Here is a 23534-nt window from a genome sequence, read left to right as displayed (position 1 = left end):
AGGAAACAGTAAAGCACAGGGGACAGGGCACCAATTCATTTTTATTGAGCCTTTTTTCGACACACAACCCCACTGCAGACTACGAGGAGATCCTATAGTTCCAGCATACGCCTGTGACCCCTGTCACAAAGACGGCCGGAGTGGGTGGCGTCAGACCAGAAACAGGAACACAAACGACAGAGAGATGTGGAGTTTGGTGGAGCTGAGCGAATGCTTTCGCTCAGCATTTAATGAATAAACAGACAGAAAATAAACGGGTTGTAACAAAAACACAGGACACGGCACTTGTAGCCAAAATAAACAGACAAACAAAACGAACTAACACTTAACAAACGGTGCACGGAGACAAACAAACACGGTGAGAACAAACACTTTACGTTTTATCTTGCTTTTCTTTCTCCTTCTCTCTCTCCCGTTCTCCACTCTCGAACACCCAACCCTGACTGAATGAAATGTGCATCTATATATACTGTTGTGCTGGGATTCAATTACTAATTAATTATTCACTTGAATCCCAGCACGTGAATTAATTCTGTGCAACCCCGTGCTCACATATTACATTTAACCAGCACGTGAAGTGATTTGTGCCCTCCTCGTGCCTAAATACAAATCTACACTTTTTAAATCACACGTGAAACACAGACCCGTTTATATCCCGTGTACCAATCTATACACCAACATTAACACACGCACGCAACATACAACACATAATATGCACACAGGGGCGGGGCACATTGCCACACCCCTCTGTTGTCTTTAAGATCAGAGCTGACAGAACATGAGAAAAATAAATCAAATAATAAATGTGGACTCCGGGTTTGCGTTTGTGGTACTGCACTCCCTCGGGGGGAAAGGACTCCAGGAAGTTTACAGGGGATACCTACACAGATACATCATCAAAAGAGATTGTTTCAGATTTGAGCTTTGGGTGTCTATTGAGTATCTTCCTGTCTATTCGGAATCTAAGGCCTGTCCTACTTTCCTGCTCCCTGATATAACAGCTGTCCCTTGAGGATCTTTTCATCCGATATTAAACACATTTAGCTTTGTTGTTTGATTTTTTTTGTATTATTATTATTTTTTTTACTAACTATGCCCCTGTCAGCAAATTCAAAAGGTCAAAGACAAAGGCACTGACTAGATCTTTTCATTCACAAACAGGAATTATAACATTGTCCCTTTGTCTCTTTCTTCTCTCTGTTGAATTAAAACACAGCACAGGAGAGCCAACATCACAAACACTTTCTCAGCTGCATCTGCAGGCCCATGATATTCTCTCTCTCTCTCTCTCTCTCTCTCTCTCTCAAATGTAATCTTTTTCTAAAAGCTTTATCGCTGCTCCTCCTCCTCCTCCTCCCTCAGCTGGCCTGATAAATGCCACGGCAATCAGTATTGAGCGCTAAACAGGAGTGCCCGGGCCCAGCTGTTACATTGTATTGCTTTTATTCACACCAGATGTTATCCGTCACCACGCTGTAGAATTACCAACCCAGTGCAGCTCATGTACCAGGTGGTAATTTGGCTCCCAAGGTAAGTAGTTTTCAAACTAAAAGTACTAAAACTACGCTGTAATATTTCAATTTTGGAATGTGTTTAGCACTTTTGGGTAAAGGGGTATAAATACCAAAGGACAATATTGGGTTTCTCTTTTTTTTTAAATCAATCTGTCTATAACAAAAAATACTCCTTTAGTAGTTATACCACACATAGACATGTGATTAATGTTTTCTGAGCAGCTGTTAGTTTTAGGACAATGTACAGTACCACGTCTCCAAAGGCTTTAGCTTAGTTCCTTTTGAAGAGTACGAAATGTAACCATTACTGTATGGGTATTTACCTCCTAAAGACTCAGAAACCCAAATAAGATATACCAATGCAGCTCAACTTAGTCTGAGATCCTATAACATAATGCTCTGAATTCGTTGGCAGAGAGTGACCAAGAAAAACCTAGGAGGCGGGCAACATAAAAGACAAATTACGAGTTCCACTAAAGTTTGGAAGTATGCCTACAAAAACATGGTCAGGTTTTTTCCTTAAATAATTTCAGGTTCGGAAGGTATACTTATCAGACTGAGCGAGTCAAAAATATTTTAACAACAGAAGTCTTATTTAATGTAGGGCCAGGGGCCATTGAGTGAAAAGTGTAACGATTTAAAAAAAAAGTTCAAATGAAGTGATTTATACATTGCATTTACCACAGAAACTTAGGAAACCGTCAATTACAATTCTGTTGATTTTAACAGTGCAATAATAAAGAAGAAACCGCAGTGGCATGAAATGATTTGCTCATCACGTTAAACACTGTCATGTAGGGTGCACATCCTGTTTCTACATGTTCCACAGAGAAACTCAAGAAATAAAACAGTTTAAAACATAAGTAGCTACTGACAGGGTTTCTTTAAAATATCAAGGCTTATTAAAACCTCAGCAACATGTCAACTACCGACTGTACACACTCCCAATACCATTCTACAAAATTTTACACAACCTCCATTTTCAAACCTTGAAATAAACACTGTATTTGAAATGGTTTCTCTCCACGCACTGTGATTCTAGTGAGTTGTGGACATACAGCACTTGGGTATTACTGGCTCTTCCACTCTTAAACTTTGCGACAGGAGAGAGTGCTGTGGATTGGTTGACTGACAAAAGGGAGCCTTTAACCTCTCGGTCACTGTGTTGAATGTTGACGAACACTAAAGTCATTAACATCTGGCAGTTGTCAGGCGGCCTCTGTGAAATGATTGGCTCTGGCCTCTCAACACAATTCCCTGTGGACAGATATCCACACAGATTTAATTAGCCCCATTTGGCTATATTGCTGACAGTACGGGACCCGAGAGATTATGAGTACAGATACTGAACTAGTAGAACACTGGTGGGGTGGGGTGTTCACTTGAGTCTTCAGTGTAAATTGTTAGAAGCACCAAAACCATCATCATTATTTCTTAAAAGGAGAACCAAAGGCAACTGTGTCTACTATACGGGAACATAAAAAGGTTGTCCAATACAACACAAATGAGTAGAAACATTTTCTCTGGGAAACTTTATTAAGAAGATACTGTAAATGACAACAAATAGATTTAGAAAAACGTTAAAAACGGGTGTCTGTTAAACTGGGAAGAGGCTCTTCGTGTTATGGTCATATCTAGAAATATGAATAGAAACTTCATAAATACAATGACAAACATGTCTTGAACACATTGAAAAAGACTTCTCTAGTGGAAATATTTGTCATTGAATTTATTAAGTGTATTAATTTATTGAGTTTTCATGCTTATGAAAGACTGTTGTCAAATCTACCAAGGTGTGATGCATCCAAGAAATATTCAAAGTTAAAGAATTCTGAACATTTATTCCGTCTACAATGTACACATGTGTTTTCTTACTTTCTTCATCCATAATTAGTTTACTTAAAAATATGTTTTCTTAATAAACATCTCTTGGCATGTTACTTTGGACTGACATATGGCCATTCATTTGGTATCCCTGCAGCAGAGAATGACCCAGCTGCACTTTCACTTGTATACAGCTCTGCTGCTCTGTTAGACCTTTCTACATGTCTGCAATGCAACCTTCCCTGTGGGAATGCAAGTGGTTCTGGCTTCCTTGTGCCTCATTACACATGTTTCTAGCTAAATAAGACACAGGAAAGAAAATGGCCAGTTTCAGAAATGAAGCTTATTAGTGCTAGGATTCAAGACTACTGCTGTTGGTGCGAATGAGAACGATTTTACACATCAAACAAAAAAACACCCAATTAGTTATCATACAAATCAAATAGCGACACTTCTCCGCAGAGATCGTCCTCGAGTCAATTAACTGAAACCATGCCATTTGATGTACACTGCCGGTCCTATGCACAGGAATGTAGACCCTTCCATCACAGCTAGTTCTTTAGAAAAAGGTTTCCTCATCAGAAAACAAGGATCCTGAAAAGGACTAGCAAATATGCCAGTAATGTTTCATCTACAGTATTTGCACTCATTCCTACAATGCATTCAAACTGGTAGTAGAATATTTTCAATTAAATACAGTAGCACAGCAGAACCAAATATCCTAAATGCTCCAGAAACATGGAAGAAAAGTATATAAAAAGGGACGCTAGGTTGACAGAAGTTGACACAAGTGAAAAACTTATAAGATATAAGATATACGGGGGTTGCTACAGAAAATAATAACTTCCCTTCACATACTGTGCTTGTAAATCTGTGTTTTCTTTCCCCTGCAGTGTAATGAAGGCAGCAGACATTGTGTTCATGTACTGCCTTGTAAGCTACATACCAGACAGATGGACGGTGAAGCCCAAAAGAAAGAGAAAGTCTGGACTGGAACAGAAGTAAACTCTGTCAGGCATGAGTGACAAGGCAACATCAGACAGTGTGCTGCTCCACTGCTCAAGAAAGACACCATGGTATTATATGCAAAAATACAGGTCGGAAGGAAAATCGAAATACAAGCAGCAAGTGAAGCATTTTAACCTTGCAGCCATCTTCTAAACAAAAAAACAAAGTATGAACGTAATTCGCACATCACACTCCACACACAAGCCCCAAGTTCTTTTGTTTTACCCAATTTTATTTTCACTTTGAGCTGTTTTCCCCAGGCTGTAGCACAGCACTGAGTTTAACAGTCTGCTTTTATCTATGCTAAATGAATTTCAGATCACTGAATGCCTTTTCAAGGCTTGTTCTGGAATCAAAGACATATAGAAAGCAACATATAACCGTGGTATGTCATTCAATACACCACTAATTGGTTGTGACTCATAAAAGGGCCACAATGGATTGTACTGCTCTATTAATTGCCCTAGTAAACGCCACATGTGCTGTGCAGTACGGGCAACAGTGCAGGACAGATGGAACAAACATTGGAGAGCCAACTCAAATCCACGGTCTATTTTTTATAAGGATGCAGTCTAGCGTAGTTTGAGTCCCAGAAACAAAATCCAACTGCTCATTTAAAAAGCTAGTTCACTGAGCCTCGACAGAAAAGCTTGCTTATGCCATCTGCGACAGAGCAGAAGAGAGTTTAATAAACTGAACTTGTCTTGTTAGTATGGCATCACTTTTCCCAAGTGAAAACTATTATAGATTTGGCACTGCTGTCCAAGTTTACCAGTAAATCGTATACTTTGCTCACATATCAAATGCTTCGGCAGTTGATTTGTCATTGTCTTCATCCCTGTCAGAAGGTTCTCTCTTGTTTTCTTGTAACATGGCATGTTTGTTAAAGTTTAATTGTGTCGCTCAACACCATAGCATGTGACCTCGGACTTGCCTATAGTAGTTAAGCTCTAAAGCTCAGCTCATACATCACAAAGTTACTTCCATTTTAATTATGGCGACCACAGAGTTCATCATACCAGCTGGATCAGGACTGTGTTCATATTTTCTCCCTGTTTTGTGCAAATTCATCACTTGCAGATTTATGCAGTAACCTTAACTGAAACTAAATGAATGCTCAAACGTTGTGCCGTATTTTTCAGACAACCACTTGGACATACTGATAGAGACATTTATTAGACGAAATTGTTTAGAAATGTGGAACGAGGAATGAATGACAACTGTCTAGCACAGACACCATCACGCTCTTATCCCTGCTTCACAAATGAGACCACAGCTGAATGAATTACACTGGATGCTGAGAGCCCTAAATAAAAGTGACAACGAAGTCTTTGTATTATAAACATTCTATTTTCTCTCTAGTTGAAAGATCTTTATCATTTGTGCACACATAGCAATGGTATGCACTCAGTCAAAGGCATTGCATTCCACCCCAGTATTGTTCACACAGAGCAAAGATTTTATTTTTTTAAAACAGAAACGGATGACAGTCACCAAGAATAAAGTCTGTTCAGCCGGGCACTTGTAAAACCCAATTTGTTACTGAAAAAAAGTGTAACCTCTGTGAACTTCTACCGAGTGTGCCGAATAGTACAGATGGCCAGCTCCCCATTCCAAGCCTTCCCAACTATTTTATACAGACTTGTGTAAACAGAGGCAGATGCTGCTTGCATTCCCACCACTTTGCTTCAGAATGCTGCCTGACTTTAAATCACGCAGAGAACAATAGCCAACTGTGGGTGTGTACTGTATCATGAAGCCATACAAGGGAACACCAATCAATGAAGGAAATTCTACTGTAGAGGCTAATTTGTTTGCATGCATAGTAAAAATGTCTCCAATTAGTGTCATGTGCATGTACTGTTTTTTTTTCTGCTGATTGCAGGTAAACTATTGAAAAGATCAATGGAACAATGTGCACTCGTTTTACAGCTTTCCACAACCCACATCGGTTTGTGGGTTACAATGAAGACAATTTTAATGTGATTTAATGAAGGCTACTTTTTACAAGCATTTGTACTTCTGTACAATAAGTACTTCTGGTAAGAGCAAGCAAATAAATATAATAAATCCATTATGCATTACTATATCAAGATGCTATAACTGAAAGCTATGTGAAGCGGCTGACTTGTGTTGTCTCAAAGAGCACAGAAAATGATGGAATAAGATTTAGTATGCAATTGTTTGCAAGTAAAACGCAAATTCTAAGCAATTTGTCCTCGACAACCTGTATGCCGGTTTGGCAGCTGATGGAGTAGAAACATTGAGATTCAGGTCAGGAATCAATTAGCTGTCAGGCATCAGCCTTAAACAACTGCAGCGTGAAACCAGTGCGCTAAGCACTCCATTCGGTAAATGAATAGGCCAGATTAAACAAACACACAGTTACTGCACGGGTGCTCAGGGAGGGAGAGTTTGGATCCGAGCGACACCATTAAAAATCAGGGGCATGCCGTGCTGCCGGACAGGAGGCAGTTTTAATTCCATTTACCCAAAGCCTGCCACCGGCTGTCCATTAAAAAACAACATGCTGTTTCATTACACCACGTTCCAGTAAGCAGAACTACCGTGGGTAAAAAGCACAGTCCCATTCAAGCTGACAACTTGGAATGGTCTCTGTGACAGCTTAGGAACAAGCAGTCGCTGTTACAGCACTGTCAGAGATCTAAATACCACGTTTATTACTGAAAGTAAAGCTGGAGTTATGAACAGTATACTTTCCACTGGAAAATAAAATGTAAATTTAAGTCCACTTACGTCCGCGGACCTTATTTTTAAATAGATTGAAATAAAATTAATGAAGTTGCATCGCATCGCACCCCCCCCCCCCAAAAAATTTCAACACATTTCCTTTTGCAACCCAAAGGACCAACCAATATATTTTCCAAGCTATTCCATTTTTTTTTAATTTATTTTTTAACACCTGTGTTCTCCTCATAATAAAATAGGTGTGTTAACATTTTAACAAGTGTCAGCCCGGGTTCCACACTGCTGCACGTATACCGAGTGCTGGGGCACCCCAACACTGTAAATCGGATTGGTTTTTCATTATCAATCCAGTAATACTGGCTTCAGCTTTCCTTTCCAGGCAGGTAACTGGGTTGCCTGGGAGACTAGCATGAATTTAAAAAATCGACAATCTTTAGCCAGTGCAAAACATGCCAGCATTTGCACTTTTCTCTTCTCCACACCTGAGGGCATGTAGCCGGCACTACATCTTTTCCATTCAATATCCTTTCCAAACAGCCTCCGCCTCAAAGGGGTGCACATTTTCAAAAGTTAATCTTGTTAGCTAACAAACTCTTTTGATGGCTTGCTTTATTCAATTGGCAACAATTGCACACAAAAAAAGTCCAGTGCCAGAACTAAAACACCACAACAGGTTCAATATAATTTTGCATCTCAGCTCACAACACATAATGATCATCTATCCAGTTAGACAAGGAGGCTACAGAACTTTCCCACAGGCCTTTGAACCTATACAAAGAGGACATAGGGTTAACTGTGTCTGTAACCCGCTGGCTCTTGTTTGATGATGGTAAATGCTTAAGGATAGGTGGGGTTCATTCAGAAGGTTTTAGAATGGATTCAGCCCACGTTCTTTCGCAAGTTTCTATTGATCTTGCACAGTAATTTTTTTGTCAATCATTTTCCAAAACCAACTACCATCTGAGATTAGATTTTCCTTTCAAAAGAGGAAAACTCAGCAGTATGTCTGTATGCTAACAGAACAAACCGATTTAATACTTCTAAAATGTAACAGGTTCTGCATGGCGCCTGGCGTACATGTCTACTGTAAAGACTCTATGAGGTCTGTGTGAATAACCCTTCATTTAGCCTGGCGTGTAACCCTATGCTTAGCAGTCAGTTTGATCCCCATCTCTGCAGCTCCAAGTTATTGCACTGAGGTTTTAAGCTTTTAAAATCTTCCCCTGGTGAATGAATTTACATGACCAACAAGGCATTTAAAAGTGACTGACCGAAGTCCTTTGTTTTCTAAAGTTTTGTGGGCGTGTGTGTGAGGGGGTCGGGTAAACAAAATATGAACCAGCAAACTTTAAGTGGGAGCATTCTTGTAAAAGGGAAGAGAAAAATCCTTCCAAAACACTTTTATTCTGCACAGAGGCTGAACCTGAACATGTTTCGGTTTGTTTGTCGTAGTCAAGATTTATACAGTGCAGTGTGACAGTGAACAATCAAGAGGCACATTGTCCATTTGGAATGTTTATTCCAGTCAAACTGACACAGGTATTCTCTAAAAAACGAACACTTTATCTTGGAATATCACAGCCTGGAACACCTATTGTTTGCAAGCTTGGACTACCAAAGAAAACAAGCTGGCAGAAGCACAATTTTAATAGCAGAGTGACTTTTAGATTGTTTTAACCTTGCTGTGATTAAAACTATGTTTCTGCTGGTGTAAGAGGAGGTGTTTAATCATTATCTTTAAACAGAATCTCCCACACCTGAAGAGGATTCTCAGCTTAACCTGGTGGCCTTAGGATTAGTTGCCATTAGTTATTCTACATTCTCTGAGGAAAAAGTGGACTCCTGTTCTCACATATATGTGTGTGTGTGTGTGTGTGTGTGTGTGTGTGTGTGTGTGTGTGTGTGTGTGTGTGTGTGTGTGTGTGTGTGTGTGTGTGTGTGAGAATACTTGTTTCAATAAACTATAGATTTTCTCTGGAGTGCAGCTGTAGCTATTTTTCAGTCCCTACCCTGGCGTTTTCAATAAGACTGCATGGAGATTTCCTGCATTTCACCGACTAAAAAACCACAAGGGTAAACAAAGACTTTCATGACAGTCCTGGAGAAAAACAGGAGGCTCCCAACGGAGCTATTCTCTGCGACTAGCTGAACTTCAGAGTTTTTTGGACAATTTTCAGTTTCTCTGGGTTTCCTCCACCTCCCAAACCTCAAGAGAGATGCACAGCTATTTTAGTCAAAAAGGCTTTTGCACAATTGTCCATTTAGCATGAAGAAGAAGGGGGCATACATTGAAACATTAGGATAGTAATTCATTCCAGTGGGCTCTTTATATCCATTCAGCAGTGCTGTCATTTAACAGCGGTCTGGATTTAATTGGTGAACTCTTGGTTAGCATCTTGAAAGAACATTAAATATAACTAAAAACAAATTTAAAAAGCATGCTTCCGAAATGACTTCAAACTACTGTAAAGCAAGAACACTGTATTGCTATACCAGCTCTTTAAAGTCTTTAAAACCACCCAGATTCAAAGCAGAAGCAGCAAGCCTGGACAGGACACTAATGTATTTGTACCTCTGTCTCTCAGAAATCTGGATGAATGTCGGTACTTGAGAGCGGTTTTTAAATGTAATTATTTCTCCCACCCATCTTGATGTCTGTAGCCAAGGAAGCCAAAAGCAGGAATGCGCTATAGTGGCTGCTGGCTAACCCAGCTACTCCCCCCAAGTGCAGGAAAATAACTCACAGTCCTTGCCAGTTCATTCCCTTTGTTACTGCCTCCAACATGTGGTCAATGACAGGGCATTCCATCACCAGAGAAAACCATCTGATTAAATGCACAGCAAATTCAGCCATTACACTCAATTGATCCCGACTGACTGGGGGAAGAATAATTACTGCACAGTCAAATCGGTTTTATAGGAGAAGTTGATTCACAGCTATAGCCATCTTACCTCATAAAAGGAAGAAAAAGCTAAACTGCATCTATTTTGGTTTTCATAATTTCTGTTTCACGCACTGATGCTGAAAACCCTTGTTTAAATATTTCAGACAGTGCTCTCTTCAACTCCAAAACAGAACATTACTTCTGTTTACTCATGGATCTATTTTAAAAGGTTACATTGTATTTTAAAGTCCACAATGCTGGTTAAAACATTAAGTATGGTGTGCTTATTGGCTTCGATAAAAAGGCCTGGAAGTAAATTTGACCTCAAATTTGTGTGATGAGAATTATTAAGTTAATAATACGAAGTTTGACACCTGACCTTGCTTCATTAGAAAGACTCGCTGAATGCTGGCGGATCAGGATTTAAAAGTTAGTCGACAGAAAATATAATGTCTTGCGCAAATTGTAAACGACACACACACACACACACACACACACACACACACACACACAACCCTTTACATTTCCAGTATGTTGCAGTAGCATAAAATATTAATTTGTCATAGTCAAACCTCCCAAATGTAATTTATCATATCTGCAGAATACAGAAAAGTTTTTCTACTGCTTGTTTGATTTTCTAATCTCAGTGGGAAGGAGAAATGATATAATACATACAGGAATAGTCTTAACTGACAGCACGGAAACCTAATTGGACAAGACCATGAGTACCAGGTTTTCAAGTTGTCCAAAATTTGACACAAGGACAATTAGGTAAGAAAGACACGTCAATTAAGACATCAAGCTAAACACTGCTTAAACTCCCAAGGGTTTTACATTTGGTTTTAGGCCAAACTGGATATATCTACTAGAAAATAGCAATTGCATTGTGGTTGCTGCTTAATAGCTTAGCTCCATGGTATCATGGAAGGTGTTCATTATTCACAGAATGCAGACAGTTCTACTTCACAAGCACAGGGAGAGAATCCACATGGGTAAACCTACACACTGTAAATATATAATATGAGCTATCATTACTTGTGCAAGAGTTTAATTAAACTGGGGGGGGGGGGGGGGGGAGAGTGAGTTTTTAGTCCTCACAAACTGCAGGAACATAATACTCCATTCTGAAAATGAAAATAATAATAATAATAATAATATGGTTGCTAAGGGGAATTTTAATTTTCAGAATTATCATATTATACACAAATTTCCAAATAATTACAAATTACAAATAAACATTTTTTTGGTTCCACTGTCTGCAATATTTTATCTTAAGAATGCATCCAGCCTATTGTGTCTAAACCAGATTTAAGCATCTGTAAATATGAAAAAGTACGAAAAACACATAACATATTAAATCATCGCATGTCCTTTTTGAAGTCATTTACAATCACAGCCTTCCTATCTTCATGCACGGCAGTGATCTGGAAAGCATCAGTGTTCCGGATACAGCGATCATTCCCCTTTATCAGAACGAACAAGCTGATCCAAGCCAAACACGGTGAGAGAGAGTAAATCAGAGGGGAAAAACTGGAACAAATCCATATTGACTGACATCATATTTCCCCCTCTGATCCTGACAGTCTTCAAACGATAACAGGATTTGAGTTAGCAATCATACGCACGCAAGCCTTGTTAATGAAGGTCGAATGAGAATAAAGGCAGTAGATCTAATAGATTAAACATTTCAAGCTGTAGCCTAGTGTCCTTTACCATTTAAACTATTATGCACATTTCCAGTTAAAAAAAAAATTTGCTACTGTTGCTGCCTTTTAGTGCTGAATATTGTTGTGAAATAAACAGAAAGGGAGACTTTTTCATAGCTGTGCAATATACAATCCATTATAAGCCACAGTGTTTATAAACAAGTACGTCAAAATACTGCTTCATAAATATTATAAGTTTAGTTTAATGCTTTTGACCACACTACAGTAATTAATCAGGACAGGACAAACTGGCAGATGTTTCAGTCACTTGTTACATTTGCCAGACACTCCAGATAACCTACAACACACTTTATCCATTAGGAACGCATGCAGAACAATCTGGTTTCCATTTCAATCTGTTAAACCCACACAAACGCTTCATTTCTGGACCTGTTCCAGCAACAACTGGATAAAGACCCAGGGAAAATTGGACCCCAAACAGAAACATGTTACCAAGCACATGCTTTCTAACATCCGTGTCCCTCAGGTATCCATTAAGGTGGTTTCTACCAAAAGGACCTATCATAGAGGTGAATGCAACATGTGAAATACTTTACAAGGGCACTGAGCAGTGGTTAAAAATACAAAGAAAGATGTTGGTATTATAGTGTACAGTACTAAGACAGTTATGGACACCACAGTAGAATACAAAAGCTTTGCTCTAACCTTGATAAAGGACCTGGCCGAGGCACTCGCTTCTAAGAGGTTAATTCAACACATAGCACAATATCTGTTAATTATTTTTTAGCACATTTCTGGCTCACATGCAAGTTTGACATGAGGCTCTTTGCTTCGTTCCGAAAACCAAGATGTTTTCCCCATCTGTAAAGTTGAAGTTCACAACCAGGATCAGCAACAATTCATCAAAGCTCGAAACAAGTCCTGGCGACAATGCCAGAATAGTAAGTGCAGTTCACTCATTTAGTCAAAAGGACTTTTGAAATGGAGAGCATTATACTTGTAAATGTGTTGGCAAGGGGTTAAGCAATAGAGAACGTTAAGGGGGAGGTGGGGGGGGGGGCATGGCTGATTTGGGGATAGCGAGAGCGATTTGTTGGAAGAGACCTCAAGAGGTGCCTACTAGGCTCCGAAGTGGATATCCACTGGTCCGCACCATCACCCCTCACTGGAGCTCCAAATTGGAGAGGTGGAGGCCGAAGCAGCAGGGAGCCCTACTGTCAGTCAGGGTCTCCTGCTGCCTCTCAGAGCGTGAAAGCTGACTCACGTTCACCAAGCCCCGCCCCCTGAGCGGAGATGGCTGGACCCTTCATCAAAAGGTCACGGCCCTCAACCTTAACCTTATGAACCACAGTTTAACCCTTGAACCGTAAACCTTTGCCAAGCAAGCCTACGAGTAAAAAGGCAAGATAACCTAAACTGGTTTACAGACCTGTTGCAAAAAAAATCTTTGTTCTATCCATCAAACAATGGAAGCTATCATGTGTTGATATTCATTTTGGGAATTTCAAATATATTTAAAATGAATTGCAGATCCATTTAATTAATTGCTTTGTGCTTCTAAACTAAAACGTCCTAGATTTTTATTTTGCCCTCAGTCATACCGAACCCCAATATTCAATTGAGAGAGATTCTTAGCTTCAATCTAGAGTTGTCTACCCTGGGAACTCTGCATAATGGGCTTTGGAGGATTATCACCATCAGCCTGGGTAGCAATGTGGCTTATATCATGCCTTAACACATACACTCCAGTAAACAGAGGTGTCACACAGGAAATCTTCAGTAGACTACACAATCCAGAATCAACTTCAGCTTAATGGTGGTTGACGCTGTCGTTTTGGAACGATGGTAATGTGTAGAGGAGGGTAAACGAAAGCCAGCCCTCTCCACCACCCAACCTCACCATTCCCCACTTGCATTTATTGGCAGCAACCTAGTCAAGAAGTTGAATCGAGTCTGGCTGCATATACAAAAATCTAATTTTTGTTCAATGGTTGCCAAAAGCTTGGCCGAGAAACCCACGACAAGCATCGGCAACCTTGCCAAGACTATTCAACAACATTTGCTCATCCACATGTAAGTAAACAAGGGTTATAATGTGCAGACTCTATTATACAACACACCAGACACATGTTCATCAATGTGTTTATCATCATTCTTCCCAGCTGTTTCGCATTATTAGACTTATAATAGAGAAACATCTGTTTGTGGCCATAAGCACTCCATAGGTGATCATGAACATCTGGACAGGGTCCAGTCATGGAAGACAAGGGTTTGAGCTTCAACCAGATGCTCCAGACAGGATGAGAACCGACATAGGAAGTTAGCCAAAGTCCAATGGGATTCCGACGGAACGTGGGTCATTAAAAAACAAGTTGCTTAACAGACTGAATCTTCAATGTCATGTAATAAAAGCCATGCTGCCTCTGGAGGTATGTGGAACCCTCATTGATCCTTATTTCCACTTACAGAAACTCTACTCTGACCAATAATCCCATGGGGCACACATAGATTGACGTCATCCACACAAGTGTGTTTAACCCAAGCAAACCTGCTTTCCCAGTTTGCTTAACTGGTCTATTCAACGACCTCTATAAATGGAAAGAATAGTTCAAAAATTCTACAAGGCCACTTTAGAAATGGCTTTATAACCAATACGTTCACATGCTAAAATGCTCTCAAAACATATACCTCAGAGGCTGGTATAAGCTTCTCAAAAACTGAGTTTGCCAAAAGACTGCCTCTTTAAAAAGGCAAAGAGACACATTTAATCACATTCACCTATGTGCTGCTGAAGTTTATCCTTCTAATAAATTATGTGCATGTTTTAAAACACATCTAAAGTGTATGAATATGATGAAAAATATGCAAGGAAAGAAATGCTTCTGCAATAAAATCAGTGCAACTGGAGCATTGCCCTGGTGAAGAATATAGGAGTGTTTTCCAATATTCTGAGCATGACAAGGTTTTGATTTATTTATTGTTAGAAAACAGAAAATGATGTGCATTCTTTACATAGGCACAACTTACAATAAATCCACTGTTCATTATGTGTGTCAAAAGTTACTCATTCATTCTGGGCAACCGGAGCAGAGCTGATTGTGTTACAATGACCTCAAAAGCAAGTCATACTTGCCTTCGTTCACCAACCCCTTTTCATCTTTCTGCTCAGCACAACACCATAAAGCTTGTGGTTTACAGTCCTTGTGCAAGAACGTGAAGAACATGGGACTGATGTTCACAGAAGACACATTGTTTGCAGGAAACCTTAAACTGCTATTGATGTTCAGCTCCTCCCAGATGTTTATCTCTCTTCGCTCCAGCCTTCGGTAACTGAATGATTTATAAGCACATCAAAACACTGCCTTTTATGCTTTCTTGTTATCCAGATTGGGAAATGCACTTGTCTGCCTGCGTATTCCTCAGGGCATCTAGCAGAAGGCGCAGTGGTATTCTAAAGGAAGCTTGGTGTTTTTGCTTGTTTTTATTAGTCATTCATATTTCAATAGTAGTAGTTTGCTCATTCCTTACAGTAAGTCAGCGCTATTGTGCCTTTGTGACGAGGCTTTACTTCTTTGCCTTGTCTTTGTATCAAAAGGTCCATGCCACCCTTCAGGAGAAGTTATTAATGGGATGGTAAACAGTGAGTCATTCCAGTGAATACTGAATCCTTTAGTTAAATCAAAACTTCCCAACACACTTGACTATTGTTTCAGTGTTACCAAATTTCTCATCTGAGTTTTGCAATGGCCGCCAGCAAAAGCTTGTCCTGCACCAACATGACAGGTGTCAGGTTAAACGCTGCACAGAACACATAACACGCTGCAACGGAGAGCCGCACTGACGTGTGCAAATCAGCAACCTAATCCTCAGAGGAATGATGTGAAAGTTAACATCAATTCAAAGCTGACCTCCGCTGATCAATAGTCGCAACCTTTTGAGTGTCTCGAAAAAGATCTAGGTTTAACCTTGCCAACATTACTCAAAACGATGCGACAAACACGGTCAGCAAACAGACAGCGGTTTGGTGCTCCCAGATCTGAAAGCTCAATAGAACACTTTGACTATTTAAAGTGGACCGACTTCACTTCAACGTTTCCACTTATGCAGCGTTTGGTTGATTATTTAATGAAGCAAAATGACTTTGAAAAAAAAAAAAATTAAATGTGCACATGTTCCTTGTAACAGCACTACAGTGATTATTTACATAATTTGATAATTGAATTAAATCATACATTTTCAGTCAATTCGTATTTTTGTACTCAATTAAAATCGCCCTCACTGCGTAATTATTTTAATGGAGATGCAAGAAAATGCAAGTCTAATTAGCCATTTCCTTCAGCACTACATTTCTCTCAACACCCACTTTCATTTACAGTTACAGAAATTTTAAACAATGCATCCAGTAAAGGTTGCAAGACAAAAGACAAACACAAAGTTAAATCCATGCTGAAGTGCAAACTGAAATAGTGGTGTGAGAGAGAAAGAGAGAGAAGCAAACACACATCCCTCTCACTCAATTTATCACACTACAGGGTAGAAGTGTCTATTGTCTCCAACGTGCCATACAAGCAGAGTAGAGTGGTTTGAAGCAAATAGACGAGTCTTACTTGACTGCTACAAAGAGTTAAAAAACCCAGCACCCCACTTTCAGGCTTCTTACACTTTTCCCTCACCCTGCCATTTCTCAGAGCTCTCCGAAATGCAGGTGTCCAGTGTAGCATAAATGAATCTCTTCATTTTAGGATCTGTTTACATTGTGATCCTTTTCGTTTTTGTTGTTGCTATTTCCACTATTGCTGCGCCATTTGATTAATTAACACGAGAGAGAGAGAGAGAGAGAGAGAGAGAGAGAGAGAGAGAGATGGGATTGGATTTTGTTTGTATCTCAAGGGGTGCCATATTGTTTTGACAATCAAACAGCAGGATTGAGCAAAAGATCTGGAACAGACTCTTTCCTTCAGAGCAGATAAAAAATAGGTACTTTGGGCAGTCATTGAAAGTCAACAAAAAAAGAGAAGAGAATAGCTGAGGTCAAATCAGAAACAATTTGGGCAACTTCTCATATGAAGAAAACCGGGACTGCATTGAAAACACATCAGCATGATGGGAAAATCCACTGTAGTGTAAAGCATTTACTGGTACCATGTCTAGCTGTCCGAGGTTTCAGCATTATCATCAAAGCCAAGACGGAGAGCTGGTAACAAAAGCTAAGATAATAATAGGTATCTCCTTCAGATAGCATAAAAAAAATAAAATAAAATAAAAAACGCTTGTTTACAGTCCTACACAGAGCAGGGCCCCACAAGGATAGGCAAATGCAGCCGAGCGTATTTAATTTTCTGGCTGGATTAATACCAGAATGTACTGTGAGCTCTTAATTATACCCATTAATATGAAACAGAATCCCGCTGCGCACAACCTTCATTTATTTATTTATTTATTTCAAACTCCACATTTTCTATTTTCTTTGTTATACTTCGATGGAGACAAGGGGTACGCAAAGGGTTTTATTTTATCAGTATTTGAAGAAGCTGCCTGAGAAATCCCAAATGGTATTGTTAGTTAAAGACAGGTGATACCTGCATTTATCAAATAAAAAGCTAACTCTGCTTGCTCGACCTTGTCTCACTACAAACGGCCCTAAAAGTTTAATCACACAGCACTACACTATCTGACAACCCCTACTATCTAGTTTCAGTCATTCAGTCTGTAAGCAATTCAAGTGGGTGGCCAAAGATATCCTAAAGAAAAAAAAATATAGGACCACAGTGAAGAAATGGGCGGGACCAAATGGTCAAAGGTTAAAGCACAAGACAACTACTATTGTAGAACCTTAGCCCCCCTTTCAAAACAGGACCGATAAAAAGACAAGGGGTCTATACTGTCTAGGACCTAGCAACAGACCAAATCCAACACAACAAATGGTAAAAACAAATACTTTCTCATCAGATAAAATGGCTTTTAATGGATTACACCAACAATTGATAGAAAATGCATGAAGGTTAAATTTTTACTTGTGAAACTGATGCATGTATGGTTACTGCGTTTATATCATTTTTGAAATCAGTGGGGGAAACTTCCTTCCCTGCTGGTAGATTTGCTGTCTTTGTCAATTGACCCAATATCATAGTGTTACCTTCATAATGTTCTTTTTCAATTGTAAACCCATTTACCATACCTGGAAAAGCTTTCACGCTGTATTTTACCTCTCATTTTCTCTACTCCCACTGGGTTAGCTCAGCGACTTCTTCGTGTATATTCTTTTTTTTTTTAATTTAGTCGTTGCCAATTATTTTTTATTATTTTCTCCCCAATTTGGAATGGCCAATTATTATTAGGCTCAGCTCACCGCTACCACCCCTGCGCTGACTCGGGAGGGTGAAGACAAACACACGCTGTCCTCCGAAGCGTGTGCAGTCAGCTGACCGTTTTTTTTCACACTGCGGACTCACCATGCAGCCAACCAAGAGCTACAGCGTCGGAGGACAACGCAGCTCTCGGGCAGCTTACAGGCAAGCCCGCAGGCGCCCAGCCAGACTACAGGGGTCGCTGGTGTGCAGTGAGCCGAGGACACCCTGGCTGACCTAACCCTCCCTCCCCCTGGGTGGTGCTCAGCCAAGGAATAGCCTGGACTCAGACTCGCAAAGTCCAGACTATAGGGCACATCCTGCACTCCACGTGGAGCGCCTTTATATTTATATTTCCAGCCATCAAAGTGCTACTTAAAAATAACACGACTTGCTTTCAAAGATATACCTGTTTACCGCAACAGAAATAACCTGTCATTCAGATACTTCCACCTTGTCAGCGGAAGAGAACAACACATGGGTTAGCTATTTTCCAAAACGACTAGTAACAATATAAGTTCTCAGAATCGTGTTTGTTATCAACATTAACCAATTATTTATTAAGCGATTAACCTAAGCAGCGTTTGTAAAAGTTAGCTTGGGTGATAATAAAAGGTGCATCAACTGACTTATCAGGGCTGCAAACATACCACCAAGCTTCAGGATAGATCAGAGTTGTCTGAAGCAGTTAATAATGCCAAAAAGTAATGTGGGAATATAGGAAACAGCACAGCAAGGTCCAATACATCTTACAGGTACTGCTATAACTTGTATGGGTGTAATACTGGCTCTAAGTACCAGGAGACAGCAACAACTCCTTGGGAACCCGAGCTTCATCTGTCATTGAAACCGATGCATATGCCATGCTGAATTATAAAATACACAGAAAGAAGCGATTGCTAAATAGATGTAAGAAAATGGATTTGGAAACCTCATTTTAATGCCTCTTACTTTAAGAGAATACTGGCATACAAATTATCTTTAAGAAAAATGGCAGCTGAAAAACAATGACCCTTTACATTTTAAAATGACATTTTAATAAGTGCATCCTGTACATAACAGTTCCAACCCATCCAACCGCCAACACCATATTCAAGATGTGCCTTCATAACAAGATAATTAAGAGGAGATTAATTGCTGTTCCACAGTGTCACCGTCACAGTGCATTGCAATATCCAATGTCACAATAACCTCAACCGGAAAGGTCTATGAAAGTGCAATCACAAGCCTTAGCTCTATTTAGAAATGGGTAGGAAATAAATTGGGGTTGCTTGCGACTGAATGAGCTTCGAGTTAATGAAGGTTCTCAATACTGTATCTTAACAAGCAAACTTAAGCCCTGTTATACAGATACACTCCAAGTACTTGCCATGACTAGTTTCAATACACTTCATACTCATGCATAGAGCTCTGGAGAACTTGCTATGGGATTAATATCCACCATGTTCGGTTTCTCATTTCTCTGCATTTTTTCGTGAAGTGCTCTCATCCGCTCCAGAGATTCCATTAACTTAATAGCAATTTTATTGCTAATCAACAGGTATGCTTTCATGACAGATTTCCAGGGCCAAGTGGCCTTGTACCTGCAAAGATAACACAAGTAGTCTCCAGTAAAAGCATCTTTATATGCAGAACACGAATGCTGAATCCATGGACTTCTTTTCTTTTGCTTTAAAAGGTATAGTGCTCCATATAGTATTAAAATAGTGGGCATACAGTAGAACCTGTCATATCCGATCCTGTAAAATACTATTATTTTCATCTGTGGTCCCATACGGCTGCCATAGCAATTGGCAATGTAATTAGATTAGAATGGTCCCTATAACATTATACAAGGGTTGTTTATTGGGTTTTGTCCCAACAGCAGACATTCAGACCCACACACTGCATCAATACGCTACCAGGCACCGTAAAACATTCCATAGGCCTGCCCTATCATCTGCCTTGATGTTTGGGTAGATTTTTACAATTTCACTTTGATAAATATGAATGCACTGGCCTCAGGTGATGAACGTTTTAGTTTTTCTAACTACAAAGTAAGAGGGATCCAGGTTCTCACGTTCTCTCCCTTTGAAGAGGAACAGCAGATACACCTGCACCTCTCTCAAAGAGTACACCTGCACCAGGTGCTGCTCGCCACCCTGGGACCACACTCCGCAGGAGCAGCACCGCTTATCAAAGGACTCTGGAGGTGCTGTAGAAATCCTGTCTGGGTTTCAATGCAAGCGGCTCATTCAGCGACACGGCGAGTCTGGATTTCATCTTGCATTGGGGGCGTATATACATACTATACTTTAAAACACTAAAGCCTTCCTCATATAAAGGCTGTGTGCGAGATTGTAAGTATCAGTTTCACATTAAGTTTAATAACTGTTTACAGTACCATAGGGGATTTATGATAGAACAGTGTCATTGAACTGAAGTACTTTCACGTTTGTTAGAGTGCACAATAAATGGAAAGAGTGAGATTTCAACATTGACATCTAGTGTGCTTGGCTTCTTTGAAGGTCAGAGCTGGTCTCTTCCAAACATAGACACAGGACTTGTGTTATTATTAAAATTAAGCATGACTGCCAATAATGACTTGTTTATATGCCCAGGTTAAATAGTCTGGCACTTCTTACTGTGAGAGTAATGTCTCTCAATAGGAAAGAACAGGTAATACTTTGAAATATCCTCCCTGACCTCTTCCTTGAGCTACTCTTGAAGTGTTTCTATTGCTAAAGCCCTGTCATTAATACAAATTATAACGCACTGCAGAAAAACTATATCTTCAAGCTGAACAAAAATAAATAAATAAAAATGTTGAAAAACTTTTCAGGAGGCAACTCAGATTTACCATTTTCTCGACAACTATAGAAACATTTAAAACTGGTGGTTAACATTTAAAACAAACAGATAAAAGTATACCCTTTTTATTTTTGTTTCCGTGCCACTTTGCAGAAACGAAAGCCAAATTCACTCTTGATTTACGTTTTGGCTGACCGTTTCAAATTCATTAGCAATAACCCTGAGCTTAAGAAGCAAATTAATTTGCCAGAATTCAGGTTCCACCCTCCCCCAGAAGCTTCTAACAAAGCTTCCTCCCTTTGCAGTGTCTGTGCTTCTCAATGTGCATATGCCACCTTCGAAGAGACGTCGCAACAGTCTGACCGGTAGAAAATCTGATATATTGAGATGTGTTTTTAACTTTGTGAAGAAATGGAGCAAGTACAAAAATACCTACACTGCTCAGTGAAATATTATAATTACCTGGATTTCAAGTTAATTAAATAATAAATCGCATTGTCATTCTGTGCACCACACTGAAATGATATAGTAGGCCCTGTTCCAGGTATAACACTCCTCATCAATCCCACAGAGCTGCTCTTTCCAACAACTGGCACTTGGTTTATTTTGTGGACTTCCCAGCAGGAGATGGAAGGGAAGCATCCCCCATGCCAGAGATGATGATCGACACAAGGGTTTTCAAAAAAAAAATTCATTAGATGGGTGAAAAATAACTCCAGATGTTACATCTCAGCACAGCAGCTGCAGTTGACACCAGGCCGTCAAACAAACAGAATACACCTTAAACTAACATAGAAGGTCGCTTGTTATCATCCACCCCCTCCCTCTGCCTCCTCTTTTTTTCTGAGCAGAAAGGATGTCACGGCAAATTTCGGATTTTGTTAATTCCTCCCCTGGGAACTTCATGGGAAAACGGAGTACCGGAAAAAGAAGATATATTTTTTCCCCCCTTTATAATCTCGCTCACAAGTTGTTTAGCAGCATCCCTTGTGGCTCTGACCACAAGCCTAATGTTGACTGTGGTTTCCACTTTCGGCGACGCAGAAACAAAGGAAACTCTGTTGCAACAGCTCCCAGTGTGATGAGCCTAATCGACGCTTCCTGAAGAGAAGGTGGAGAGCTGGAATAAAGGAATGCATGCCATGTTCCCAAACCGCAAGACATTCCACAAATGTGGGGGTTGTTATTTAAATCAGCATAACCACACACACCGCCTGAATCTCCAAAGTAACATACAATAACATGCTGTCAAAATAAACATATAAAACACCACACCTGTCCATTCATATCCGTTTATCATTTTTTAATAAGAGGACAATCAAGTAAGCCAATAAGAAGCACTTTCAAGCAGATTTAATCCACTAAAATGTATGGTTGCATATCCTGCAAGTGTCACAAAAGCGTTTTTTGTCCCCCAACCCTAACTAGCATGTAAGTTATATACATTACAAAAATGATAATAATCAATTAAAACAAGTACATAGTAAGCTTTTTTGCCCAGATCAATGTCACTGAAAGACCTACTCGTCCTCCCTCAGCACAACTAAACAGACTGGCTCTTCTCATTATTTTGCATCCATTTCTGCAACGTTGCACAGAGAATTTGAATTTTTTGTTTCTGTTTTTAGTCATCTTATCTCTCAATAGCATTATCATTCCAGTGCAGTGTACATGTTCAGTTAATCAATGCTTCACTACATCTAAAAATACTTCATTGGATTAACTCAATTACAGGAAGCCAAATGACAGGTTCGTAGAAATAAAATGAGATGAAATGACAGAGAACATAACACTGTGTCTGTGGGGTGTGATGATGTGTATTCCATACGCAGACTGTCGCTCCATACAGACCGATATAAAAGACAACGACTTCAAAACATTTAGTGGGTTAAGATCAGTCGAAGCAGCTGGGTTATCGCTGTACTCACAGTGAACCCCCATGAAGCATCTGGACACACTACAACAAACACCAACTCCTCAAGACACCCACCCAGCAAGCCAGACTGCACCGAAAGAGACGAGACCAAACACTGCTTTTCAAGTCTGCGAAGGAAGCATTTGAGGTTTATAGTTTTACCAAACAATGTGGTTTCAAGCGTGCACACCTTTTTAAACACATCCCTTCTTTAAGTGGTTTGGCAGATTCTCGATGTGAATTAACGACAGGACAGCGGGAGAACATTTGAGAAACGTACAGATTTGTTTTTTTGCTCCCCTTTAGTTTATTCCCCCCAAAAAAGAACACAGGATCTTACAGACATCTAGTCCTAAATTCCATGTCTTCACATTATGTAATTCGAGCAAAATAAACACAACAATAAAACAAAATTAATTCAGAATTTGGACAGACGTGACGCATGTGCTGTGAACTTAAATACAGGCAAAATGGAAATTTAAATTGAAATTCATTGCATTTTTTTTTCCATACCTCACCTTAATATTAAAAAAATATCACATTGGAAACATTCATATTTCAAGGTAACAAACTCTGCCCTCCCGTAACCTCTAGAAAATGCTAACCAATCCACATTATACAGTAAATGCTTTTCAAATATTAAGCAACCTCACTGCTGGAAATGGGTACCACGGTTTGTTCATGCCAATATTTACAGCACCGGAGTGTACATAAATTTGTTTGTGATTTATCTCCAGCCAATCAGACCCTGTGGAGAAACTTATCAATGAATCAATGTCTGTCACTATAAAACGGCATGCTGTCTGGGCTTCGATTTTGATCGTCAGAAACATTGGTTTTTCAGAGGAAACTGTATTCCTGTTCTTGTTTGCTTT

The 23534-nt window shown here is 39.7% G+C and overlaps 1 protein-coding gene and 1 long non-coding RNA gene across 10 annotated transcripts in view; one reads left to right on the top strand and one right to left on the bottom strand.

The window, feature by feature from the left end:
- The window catches only part of LOC117431977 (agrin), a 159119-nt gene that overhangs the window by 115815 nt on the left and 19770 nt on the right, over positions 1 to 23534 (bottom strand). The window lies entirely within an intron of this gene.
- LOC117431978 (uncharacterized) lies at positions 1387 to 6190 on the top strand. The gene is made up of 2 exons (XR_004548742.3): positions 1387 to 1530; positions 4232 to 6190. It is a non-coding gene; the product is annotated as an uncharacterized LOC117431978 (long non-coding RNA).

This window comes from Acipenser ruthenus, chromosome 27 (assembly GCF_902713425.1).
Source record: "Acipenser ruthenus chromosome 27, fAciRut3.2 maternal haplotype, whole genome shotgun sequence".
In the NCBI taxonomy this organism is placed as follows: Eukaryota; Metazoa; Chordata; class Actinopteri; order Acipenseriformes; family Acipenseridae; genus Acipenser; species Acipenser ruthenus.
This window is presented reverse-complemented; position numbering and strand designations above follow the sequence as displayed.